Below are 9,389 nucleotides of genomic sequence, written 5' to 3'. Positions count from 1 at the left end.
GATACCTAACTAGCATAGAATTCCTTTACATTTTATGGATAACTAATAATTTTAGAGATTATTTAACTCTTTTGTTTGTGCTCACGTTGGCTTGGAATCAAATATTTGACAAAAAAAAAAAAACTAATGACAAGAAAAGAATATGTTGTATGTCTGCATCATATCATATGGGAAATGCATATAGGGGTTAAAGATAATGAAATTAGAACTAAATTAATTGTTTTGCACTACAATAAAAATGACATTACTTTTGCCTACAGACATAAATTAGTGTAGCTAAAAGTAAAAAAAATACTTATACCTACAAAACTTCCAAAATTACCTAAGATTTTACTTTATATTCAATAAATGCAATCGATTCCGGTCTCTTATTATTTTGCTTTGATAGTCCTGAATTTCCTAAAGGTTAGTAGTGACAAGCTCCTTATGAACTTTACTTCATGTTAATTTTATTTGAGGCTTTCTGGCTAAAGAAAATGAAAATAAAATAGAAAGGTATTTCATAATTTACTTTACTTGGTACAAAAACCTAAATATCACAAATCTCATTAGAACTACTAATTTGGTTGCTATTTTTAGGATAATTTCACATTTGTTTTTGCTGAATGACACTTTGTGTGGGCGTTATATCTATTTATATTTTCTTGGGCCGTAAACTATATTTGCTTTAATATAATGATCACATATATATTTATATTCATTGCTGGGACAGGATCCCGCATTATTAAACAATAGATTTCTATTTTCAAAAATAGATCATATGTATATGAGTGTGGCATCATTGAATAAAGTTATACTAAAACAATTCCATCTAAATAATTCCTTTAAGCTTGCTTTGAAGAAGATAGCTTTTGGCATACCAAATGATGCCTTTAAACCTGCACTGAACTTTCATGATAAACGTATTTTAAGCATTATTATCACTTCACTTGTGACCCTAGGGGGAGTAAATATAGGTTGGGAGTGGTTTTTCCATAAAAAGTAAACGATGTGTTTTCTTTGGCATGAGGAGAAAAATGTTTAGAAGCTCATAGGATAGGTAGGTACATATATTTATATGAAAGTTTAAAGGTTGAGTGAGTGGGTCATGGTAAGTGTACACGCTACACACATAATAGTGTCCACTAGTATATCCTATTATAGGGCAGAGAGAACAGAATCCTAAAAGCACCTAACAGTTAAATGGGTGAATCATACAAGGGAATGGAGCAGTGCAAAATGTAGTACAATTTTTATATATTGGGATCAGGAATCGGGAATTGTTGGGAATTCCCACCAATTAAATGAATCAGCTTAGGCTTGTCTACTGAAAATCAATGTATAAAACTTATTAGTATCGAGACATTAATTAAATGATTTTCAGTATTAATTGTGGGGATTTTTGTTCGGTTATTGAGTTATTTTAGTTGTAATGCTGCTGTTAGCTTATTTAGCTCTAGTTCTAAATGGAAATAAAATTATTTAGATTTGTGGTGTCATGCTTAGTGCGTTAATCGTTGGTTTCTTTCTATACTTATTCTTTTTATATGATTTAGTTATACTTGTTATGACTTCATTCAGGTAAAACTTGCTTGATCCTGAGTTTAATAAACTTTCATTTGTTCATGTTGTTGTTATTTTAGTCTTATTATTACTCAATGATGAATTAAATGACTATTTATTTAAGTTTTATTATTTAAGTTGCGTTAATTTAGTTTAATTAATTATCTTAACTTTGAATTTTAAATTGTCTAATTATTGATTTTTATGAGTTTTGAATTATTTTTTGTTCAGATTACATGTGGTTTCTATTTTTATTTTTTTTATTTGAAATTAAGATGTTAAAATCTAGGAAATTAAGGTATCCTATAAAGTGGGGTTTGCTTGGTTTAGTTATATGCATCATGTGATTATTTTATTTTGTGGTTAAAATATTACTTTGAAGAAGATAAGAAAAAGTTATTCAAATAATTAAGCAAATCTTTATATACTACTACGTGAATATTTGTACACTGATGATGCTGGTTGCAGTGTAGTGTAGTAGTGCCAACGTGAGCGTTATTGGATGAAGATAACATAACGCAAAGAGAGAGAAAGAAAGGTTGCAAGTTGGTGACTGGTGCTACTGTGGAATAGCTTCCTTGATTTGGAAAAAGTGTATGGAAGTGGCATGGGTTGTGCTTTGCTAGTTTCAAGCATCACCAGCTGTCATTTCTTATTCCTTCTGTTTGGTGTTTTATGTTGTTGTATCCACCACTACAGATAAATATCCATTCCCCTAGCTAACTCTATTTCTACTAATACGTACAATTTTCTATTTTGGTGCTTTTTTCCCTTTGGTTTGTGTTTCATTAAACCCTTCAAAGTCTAAAGAAAAACATATATGTTAATTAACAATGAAATTGGGCAATTTTATTATATTCAACATATTAGTTTGAGGTGGCACTAATGTAATTGAGGCAGTTTATACAAAGATAAAATCTGCATGATTTATGAGTGTAGTGTTTTTAACTGTAGTGATTTTATTACTTGTAGCTCCTTAACTCGCTTATGTTGTTAATTATAGCTCCTCGAGAAATGAATTCTTTTTGACAATAAAACAATTGGCCTTGGTACTAAGGTACAATTCTTCCTTGTAAATGTTTGTCCTATTTCATATATAAAAAAACAACATGCATACATATAATGTAACCATCATAATGCAAATTGAAGTGGGATAACTGTTGTAGTCTGTTCTTTGCTTTTGGAGATTTTCTTCCATCAGGAAGGTATGCTTGCACATCTAAACCAGATAATATATCTCAAGTCTTGCTACCATCACTCAATTTATGCCCGTTCAAGAGAAAAAAGCTCAAAGGAAGGAAAAATTCACTACTATGGTGCACTAACAAATATAATTCAATTGGATTATTCATAAAGATATAAGGTTGTACTTTTCAAGTGCGATTGGGTTGATATAAACAGGGGTTGCAAAATTGATGATTTTGGTATGACATTAGTGAATTTCAATTATTTGCAACATACAGGGAATGATATATGTGATGATCCTTTTGTTTTTGCATCTCAAGCTAAGAAAATATTCTATGTGGAGAATAAAACACAAAATGATTGGCTTGTTGTTGTGCATGCTAAAATCAAAGATGTATATGATATGGATGATGAGCAATCCAATGACATAGATCAAGGAAATGAACAAGTCTTACAAGAGATAAATGATAATGATTTGATCAGACCAGAAACTGATGATAGTGATGATATTATTGAAGTTACAATACCTATGGAAAACATTTTACTACATGACAAGGATGATAATTATATAGATGATAATTATTGAAGTTACAATACCTATGGAAAACATTTTACCACATGACAAGGATGATAATTATATAGATGATGATGAGAGCGATGCAGACTTCTTTTGATTTGTTCTATTTGAACATTTGGTTATATTTTTAGTATAGATGTATTGAACATTTTGTCACATATATATACTCTTATATTTTGTTGAATATTGGTTTATGATATTAGTGATGTTATTCTTAATAAGTGATATTGTTATTTTAGGAACATGGTGGTGAAGATGTAAGAATGCTTTGATTGGAAAGACATTGATATTCAAGTACACAGGAAATTCAAACAAAAGACATAGGAAGTAATATTTTAAGTTTCAACTTTCATTTGTATAAATTGTTAGTGGTTTCTTCTATTTGAAATTTCAATAATCCTTCAATTATATTTTTTTTAAAAATAAAATAAAATATATGTAATTAAAAATTATAATCAACAAAGATCGTAATTAGAAACTTTTATTATTATTATTATTATTATTATTATTATTATTATTATTATTATATGGCCTTTACCTACAAAAGACCAACCATAGGTACAAGTAAATGACTTGAAATTGTAGGTATAAATTAATATCTTTTACTTACACATTTGAAATTGTAGGTGATAGTCAAATTTGACTGTAGGTAAAAATATATTTATAGGTAAAGGCTATGGTGACAGATTATTAGCTGTCACGGTATAATTTCACAAAGTTGATGCCTAAAATGCCCGTGGGACATTAAAAACCAAGAGAGGAGAGGACAGAGAATAGAAAAGAGAGAGATGAGTTGAAAGATAAAAGAAAACATAGAAAAGGAAGAGAAATATGGAGATGTTGAAGAAGGTGGGAGAGGATCTCGACATTTACTCAAGCTAAGCTTGTAGTATCTAATAGCATTATTGTTTGTATTTAAAAAAATCAGGATATTTTTTTTTTCAAAAATTAACAACTAATCCTTTGAAGTATTGAAATGTATTTAAAAGACCAACCTTTTCTAATAGATTTTTTTTACTCCCAATAGATATCAAGAATTACAAGGCTTAATCAAATTTGTTTAATAAATAAAAATGAGAGACACAAGAACAACTTTAAATGATTTAAAACTAACAAATTATAACTGTATTAAAATAATAAAATGTATACTAAAAATAATAAGATATAATTTTGGCAATAAAATCATGAAAACAATAATTGAGTATTGTAATTTTATAATATATACTATATAATTATATAAATATGAGTGAAAAATATTTTCATAAATAAAATCATACGCTATACACATACAGATATTTCACCCAAAAAAAATACATGTACTAATATAAGTTCAATTTGAATTATTTTTTTTAAATTAGATTTAAAATTTAATTTAATCTGATTTTTTAATTCACAATTCCTTTTCTGGAGTCTTGAAGGGTCACCTAAGTTCTAAAAAGCATAAAATGAATAGAAACTATATCACATGCTGTATTCATGAAAATGGTATGGACTTTTTGCCTTACTAATACATTGTCAGAAACATTGTTTTCGAGATATTATTAACCTTGGTTTTTGTATGGTAGAACCTCATTTTTTTTTACGGAAGGTAGAACTCAATTGAGGTACTATATTCACTTTGTCTATCTGGGTTTCAAAGATTTTGTCCTTGAAAAACAATAAGGTGGGTTGAATAAGGCCAATGTTAAAAAAATTACATTAAAAGATAGCAACAGCACCACTTGAGCATGCAGGCCCAGAAAGTCCACCAATAGATCAGCTCACTTCAACGATTGTGTAAAAGTGATGAGTATAGAATTGCAAATTCCATTGAAGAAGATTTTCCACTACTTTGTCGAAGAAGATTTCCCACTGCCTAGACCATAATTTTATTATAACCACCTAGAAATATATTATATAGAATATGTTATTACAATTCTCTGCAACAAATTATCTTTCGTAATTCACTATGAATACCACAACAATGAATAAAACAGAGTAAAGAAATTTATCAGATAATTCTAGTTCTTTTAGCATATTAGAGTTATAATAATTTGGTCTGACCTGCCCTTTTCTGCTCCCTCTGTTTTCACCATGCCAGACCACCACACCTGCCAAACCACCACGAACCGCCTCGAATAAGCCATAAATCGCCTAATGCAGGACCACCACACCCTCACTCATAACCATGCTTCCCTCTCACAGGCCCAACCAACCCTCAATAGCAAAATTGATTCCATATTGGAACGACTTGCTGCAATTCCAGCCACCAACACCTCGCCCAAATCCCCACCATCTTCCCTCCACCCTTTCACCCATATGAAACTTGAGGTTCCTTGGTTTGACGGTCAGGATCCTCTAGGTTGAATTTTTAAGATTACACAGTTTTTCGATTATCAAGGCGTACCTGATGCAAAGCACCTCACTGTCGTCTCATTCTACATGGAAGGTCCAGCCCTCTGCTGGTACCAATGGATGTCCTAGAATGGCTTCCTTACCACATGGTCGGCAATGCTTCATGCCTTGGAGTCGTGTTTCACCCCATCCTTTTACGACGATCCTCACGGCGCTCTTTTCAAACTCCAACAACGCGGGTTCGTGAATGATTATCTCACGGAGTTTGAGCGGTTTGCCAATAGAATCGTTGGCCTCGCACCATTATTATTCCTCAGCTGCTTCGTTTCCAGCCTAAGCCTTGAGTTGCGCCGCAAAGTTCAGGCCCTACAACCAATGTCTCTTCCGTAGGTCGTCACCTTGGCTAAATTACAGGAAGACAAACTTTTGGACCATCATCACGGTGCTCGATTTTATCCCACTCCCTCAACCTCCCCTGCGTCCTCCTTCAACACAATTCCTACTTCTTTGTTTTTGTCCACCTTATTTTTCTCATACTTTTTTCTTTTCTACCAAATACAATGTAATAGAAAACAAAAACATAAATAGTTAGTAATAAAATGTAATTAAAAAAGGAAAAAATAGATATTAATTGAATATATGATTAGGATATTAGAAAGTATCATATCAATCTTAAATCCTCCTCCTTACATTGAATTAATCAGTTCAACATCTACATATAGACCACATATCACATTCTCCACTGCTATGTGCAACATGACAGTTGAACAAAAAAACAAAGAAAGCCAAGCCGCATCTTCCAATCAGATTTATCGTTGAAAAGAACCAAGTAATTAAGAGCCCCTCAACAATATCCCACCCAAGCACACAAGTACAATTAATTTAATTCACTTGATGGTTCATTATCTTTAACCCCTGTATGCATTTCCCATATGATGCAGACACAATGCATATCCTTTTCTTGTCATTATCCTTTTTTGTCAAGCATTTGATTCCAAGCCAACGTGAGCACAAGCAAAAGAGTTAAATGATCTCAAAAGTTATTAGTTATCCATCAAATACAAAGGAATTCTTTGCTAGCTAGGTATCACATCACGTGTTTCTGCAATGCAAGCCAACCGTATGGCCTCAATTGCTTGTGTACAACACTTTGTGTTGGCTACTGTCACAAATCACAATCAACAATAAAATGAGATTGGCTCCCACCTCCATAAAAGGGAAAGGTTATAAGAGTTTCAAAGGGGACTTCACATTTCTCATACCATTTCAAGATAAGAAAGAAGATATTGTAAAGGGATTTTTAGTCAAATAGGCTTAGAAAATTGAATCGATTCAAAAGAAATTAAAATGTGAGATTCACACTTTTTCTCTCCAAAAGAGTGTAAAAATGAATGATATCATGTGTTTATCTGTAGACACTCAAATGAAAATCAATTTTCAAAACTTAAAAATTGATTTTCATGTGCTACAATTGATTATCAAGTTTTTTTTGTGAATAATTGATTATACATTTTGATAATTGATTTTTACATTTTGAAAAAAAAAATTTAATTAAATAAATCATTTTTATTTATTTATTCATTTCTCTTAAACTAAACACATTTATTTTCATTCTATTTTTCTTATTTTAATTTCATTCTATTTCTTCTTTGTTTTTGTCCACATATTTTTTTTTCTTTTCTACCAAATACTGTAAGAGAAAAAAAAATACATGAACAATTAGTGATCAAATGTAATAGAAAAAGGAAAAAATATATATTAATTGGATATATGATTATGATATTCAAATGTATCATATCAATCTTAAATCCTCTTCCTTACACTGAATTAATCAGTTCAACATATACATATAGACCACATATGACATTCTCCACGGCTATGTGCAACACGATAGTTGACAAAAAGACATAATAGGGAAGTCAAGCCGCATCTTCCAATCAAATTTATGGTTCAAAAGAATCAAGTAACTAAGAGTCCCTGTTAACAGTATCACACCCACATTATAAGGAAAATGACTTATACTTGGAGACAAATTAAAACTCAATTATTTAAGCATGATACATATGTTATTGTAAACTCTCACATTATTTATGTTTGATTTGATAAAAATAAACATGAAAAAAATTCTATATTTATAATATGGTCATGTTGTATTTAGACAAAGGTCTTTAGAGCCAAACTTTATCATATGTTGCTGCATGGTGATATCTTTGTCAGCGCTGTATATTATGTCTTTTTGTGCAAGGTTCTTTCCCGCAATGTTTATACTCTATTTTTTTTTTTTAAGATACTACTTGGTTGGCACCTGTCTTACACTTTATCGCTCGTATTAAACAGTATTATTAAGCTGCATCATAAAACTGAACCTTTAATATTGAATATTAATTATAAATAATAAAAATAAGACATGTAAAGGTGACAAGCAAAAACTAATATACTTGTAGCATTTCTATTCTTGCAAAATTATGTTAAAAGACTAATTAATTAACATGATTTTACAGAAAATTTCACATGTTTAGTTAACCAAAATCAATTTTGGCATCTCTTGTCCAAACACACACCTCTCTCAGGAGATAAATTAAATGCCTCAATCTCTTTTAAGCGAAACTGCTATTTGTGATCACGTGTGTATTGTTAAGTAGATAGCTAACTACAATTTGGTGACATTGAATTTGACAAGACACATGATGTTAGATAAGTTATTATAATGATAAAACTAGACTATTATGTATTTTGTCATGTTACTTGTACCACATCTTCACATGAAGCATTGGCATAAATCAGGGAATGATTAATTTCTACTCTTCTTTTAAGTACCAAGAAAAATTAAGTGATGTAATCCTGAAATGGTATGAGAAATGTGAGGTGTCCCTTGGAACTCTTATAACCTTTCCCTTTCTAGAGGGTTGGACCCAACCTCATTTTATTGTTGATTGTGACAACAACCAACACAAAGTGTTGTACGCAAACAAATGAGGCCACATGGTTGGCTTGCATGCATTGACGAAACACATGTTGTGATACCTAGCTAGCAAAAAATTGCTTTACATTTGATGGATAACTAATAACTTTTGAGATTGTTTAACTCTTGTTTGTGCTCACATTAGTTTGGAATCAAATGCTTGACAAAAAAGGATAATGACAAGAAAAGGATAATCAAAATGGTTTAAGAGAAATGAGTTTAGTTTAAGAGGAATGAATAGATAAATAAAAATGGTTTATTCAATTAAAATAATTTATTTTCAAAATGTAAAGATCGATTATCAAAATGTATAATCAATTATTCAAAAAAAAACTTGATAAACAATTGTAGGACATGAAAATCAATTTTCAAGTTTTCAAAATCGATTCTTATATGATTGTGAGGTATATAATTAAATTAAAGTATAATGGGATAATTAAGTATTAGGTTTCTCTTAAAATTATCTGTTTTTGTACTATTGTGTTTACTAAGCCTAATTTAACTAAAAATCTCTTTAGAAGATCTTTTTGCTTATTTATTCAGCATGAATCAATATAATAAAAGTAATAAGGACTCAAGAATTTATCCATTTGCAACCCATCATATAACATGAGAACATCTAGCGATAACTCAAACATCACTTTCCACTGCCACACAAATCACACCACCATGTGCTTCAAGGAAATGTAGATCTGAATATGATAGAAGAGATATAAGTAAACACGTGCCTATGGTTCATTTGTAGTCATATTGCTACATACTATAGCATGTCTAAGATCTAATGTGGAG

The sequence above is a fragment of the Glycine max genome, chromosome 14, assembly GCF_000004515.6.
Source record: "Glycine max cultivar Williams 82 chromosome 14, Glycine_max_v4.0, whole genome shotgun sequence".
Taxonomy (NCBI): domain Eukaryota; kingdom Viridiplantae; phylum Streptophyta; class Magnoliopsida; order Fabales; family Fabaceae; genus Glycine; species Glycine max.
This window is presented reverse-complemented; position numbering follows the sequence as displayed.